At 22.6% G+C, this 4,153-nt stretch overlaps 1 long non-coding RNA gene across 1 annotated transcript; it reads left to right on the top strand.

The window, feature by feature from the left end:
* The first annotated feature begins 442 nt into the window (after window positions 1-442).
* LOC133782192 (uncharacterized) lies at window positions 443-3,888 on the top strand. The gene is made up of 3 exons (XR_009870374.1): window positions 443-598; window positions 1,176-1,258; window positions 3,491-3,888. It is a non-coding gene; the product is annotated as an uncharacterized LOC133782192 (long non-coding RNA).
* The last annotated feature ends 265 nt before the right edge of the window (window positions 3,889-4,153 follow it).

Here is a 4,153-nt window from a genome sequence, read left to right as displayed (position 1 = left end):
TACAGTCCGCCGCTATTATACAGGGTATTAGCGGCGGGCTAGGGGGTCCGTCGCTAATTAGGTGTGGTTATTTAAAAATATATAATTAATATGTATTAGCGGCGGACTTCCTATTATTAGCGACGGGTTATCCGCCGCTAATACAACAGAGGAAAATGCCCGGGAATCAAATGGTTCATTTTTTAAAGTGTTATTAGCGGCGGATAATCACCTTTTTTTAGAGGCGGATATCCGCCGCTAATAGTATTAGCAACAGAGTATATAATTTATTAGCGACGGGCTATGGTAATAGCGGCGGTACCCGCCGCTAATGATTATGTAGAAGTTACATATTGCACCGCACCTTTCTTCTTCGCATGCCTTCTCCGTTTCTCCTGCCTTCACATAGCTTCTCCACACCGCACCGAGTAGGTACCAGACCCAAGGTGTTGTAGACCAAGCAGGTAGCAGCTTCTCCATTTCTCTTTCTCTATTCCGCCTCTTAAACTCTATTCTAACAATTTATTTCGTTGCAGACCCAAGGCGTTTCTTAAACAACCTATTCCGCCTCTTAAACTCCATTTCGTTGAAGGCGTTGCAGACCCAAGGTGTTTCTAAGGTATATTGTAGAACAAAAACAAACCTTTTTCGTTTCTCCTGCCTATGAAATTCTGTACTATGTTATGTTACAAGTTTAGAGGTGCTTTTGTTTTAGCACCATCCCCATCCCCTGAATACGTAATTGATAACATGCACCTCTGACTAACTCATATATAGTTCACAAAGATTAGTAGTAGTTTGTAACCAATTATTTAAGAGAGATCCGTACGTTTTTATTTTATTTTCTTTATCAAATCAAGTTAAAAACAAACATATAATACGGAATAGATACTAGTTTCTTCGTAATTTTAAAAATACCAAATTACAACATTAGATTTTGTTTGAATACTCACTTACATCCATCTGATTTCAATATATAATACCAAATTATTACATCAATTTGTTTTGCTAGAAATACAAAATGCCTACTTGAACCAAGTCTCTGTCAAAATTAATTAGTCAGACAATAATACCGTCCATTTATTTACGTAAAATTACTTTTTTATTTTAAAATATTTTATAAAAATATTTAAGACTTTATTTAGATGAAATCGCATATTATTTTTCTGACTCCTTTCTCATGAAATTCTGGCCAGGTTAGTAGAGCTGGTAGGTTCGGCACGAAAGGGCTTGCCGTAACGTTTGTTTCTTCCAGAGCAGATTGATACTTCCACATAGAGTATGTTCTCCTTTTATTCTGGGTTTATGTCATTATGTCTAGGGTTGTTCCTTCCAGCTTGTTTTGTTAGGCTAATATTAGGCTGCCATTTTAATTTATCTAATTATTTTAAAAAATAAATTAGCCTTAAAGTCAAATAATAATTAATTTGTAAAATTATTATTATTATTACATATTAAATAATTATGAATAAATAATAATTTATTTTTAATTATTTTTTACTAATTTAATTAATTAAATAATAAAAAATAATTAAATAGGTATAAATTACATAAATATAGAAATTGATAATTATATATATAATAAATTATTTTTTGATTAATTTTTAATAATTTAATGAATTAAATAATAAAAGTTTGATATAATATTATCTAAATAAATAATTTAATTTAATTTGTTTATTGAATAATATTGTTAAATATAAATTACATGAATATAGAAATTGATAATAATATTTAATAAAAGTATAAAATAATTAAGAATAAATAATTATATAAATAATAATTTAATTTTTGATGAATTTTTAATAATTTAATTTATTAAATTATAAAAGTTTGATATATTATTATTTAATTAAATAATTTAATTTAATTTGTTTATTGAATAATATTGTTTAATATAAATTACATTAATATAAAAATTGATAATTATATTTAATAAAATTTTAAAAAATTATGAATAAATAATAATTTATTTTTAATTATTTTTTATTAATTTAATTAATTAAATTATATAATTTAATTTGTTTATTGAATAACATTATCCAATATTAAATAGTTATAAATTACATGAATATAGAAATTGATAATTATATTTAATAAAAGTATAAAAAATTATGAATAAATAATTATATAAATAATAACTTATTTTTTGATTAATTTTTAATAATTTAATGAATTAAATAATAAAAGTTTGATATAATATTATCTAAATAAATAATTTAATTTAATTTGTTTATTGAATAATATTGTTTAATATAAATTACATGAATATAGAAATTGATAATAATATTTAATAAAAGTATAAAAAATTAAGAATAAATTATAATTTATTTTTAATTATTTTTTATTAATTTAATTAATTAAATAATATCTAATTAAATTATATAATTTAATTTGTTTATTGAATAACATTATCTAATATTAAATAGTTATAAATTACATGAATATAGAAATTGATAATTATATTTAATAAAAGTATAAAAAATTATGAATAAATAATAACTTATTTTTTGATTAATTTTTAATAATTTAATGAATTAAATAATAAAAGTTTGATATAATATTATCTAAATAAATAATTTAATTTAATTTGTTTATTGAATAATATTGTTTAATATAAATTACATGAATATAGAAATTGATAATAATATTTAATAAAAGTATAAAAAATTAAGAATAAATAATAATTTATTTTTTATTAATTTAATTAATTAAATAATAAAAGTTTGATATAATATTATCTAATTAAATTATATAATTTAATTTGTTTATTGAATAATATTATCTAATATTAAATAGTTATAAATTACATGAATATAGAAATTGATAATAATATTTAATAAAAGTAGAAAAAATTAAGAATAAATAATTATATAAATAATAATTTAATTTTTGATTAATTTTTAATAATTTAATGAATTAAATAATAAAAGTTTGATATAATATTATCTAATAAAACATCATAAAATAGTATAAGATATTATAATATTGCATAAGATTTCAAAAATGATAACAAATCTCCTTTGTTATCAATTTCTATTCATGTCGAGTTTTTATTTCATATATTTGTTGGTAGCTTTCATTTATATCAGCAATAATAAATTTCTTTATTTTTTTTTTATGTAACTTATCCATATCATATTTTATACTTTCATAAACTTAATTCCTAGAATTTAGTTACTCAATGTAATTGAATTTATTATTTTAATTTAAATCAAACAAGTGCATGCATTTTAAGCACTTGCAAAAGTTAGATTAATAAATTGACTAAAATAAATATACTTGTGTATGTCATTGTTGTAAGTGGTATAGAAACACTTGTTTTATACTAGCTACTTTTGTGCTCTCTGCTTTAATCATCTTCAATGGTGAATAATGGTGTATTTTATACTTATTTGCAATGTAATGCCTAACCAACATATTGCATTTTTTTTATACTTAGTTTTATATTATTTTGGTTTGAATTTTTTTCGTGTATCTTTTGGTATTAATTTTTTTTTTATCAGGACAGCGACACACCCACGACCCCGACACACACACGACCTTGGCACACCCTCAACAGGTGTGGATATATTTTTTGTAATTAATATCTTTTGTATTTTTTGAATAATTTATTTTGTATTTGTTTAGTGTATAATATTTGAGTTTTGAGTCCTTTAGTTAGTATCATTGGTATGTAAATCTTGACATCTATTGTTAAGATATATGTGTTTGTTCTTACTTTATTTTGTAATCTTGGTATGTAAATAATTATAGGACTGTTTTGGTTAAAAACAAAATTTAAGTGATAATTTAAATTAATTTATAAAATATAATAATAGATGATTTAGTATTAAGTAAAATATAGTGTTTTTGTTAATATTGAATAAAGAGGATTTAAACTTGATCAATCAGATTATTAGCACCCATATTTTCTTTATCACCATTTTCTTAATTATATAATATTAATTAAACTTGTTATACCCAGATTTCGAGCCATGGTAAAATGACCTCGAAAGCTGAGTTCGCAATAAATGGTCTCATGAGGATTAGAGTATGATCTAGGATTGTAAATCGAGCATGCAAAGTATGATATATGATCTCGAATGCGGTGACCTCGAAATGATCTCGATCTCGAAAGGTAGCTCCGAGAACACCTTCATCTTCAGGAACTTCGGAGCATGGGTCTTGAGCT

The sequence above is a fragment of the Humulus lupulus genome, chromosome 1 (genome assembly GCF_963169125.1).
Source record: "Humulus lupulus chromosome 1, drHumLupu1.1, whole genome shotgun sequence".
Lineage (NCBI taxonomy): Eukaryota > Viridiplantae > Streptophyta > Magnoliopsida > Rosales > Cannabaceae > Humulus > Humulus lupulus.
The sequence above is the reverse complement of the archived record's forward strand: the minus strand, read 5'-3'. Positions and strand labels throughout refer to the sequence as shown.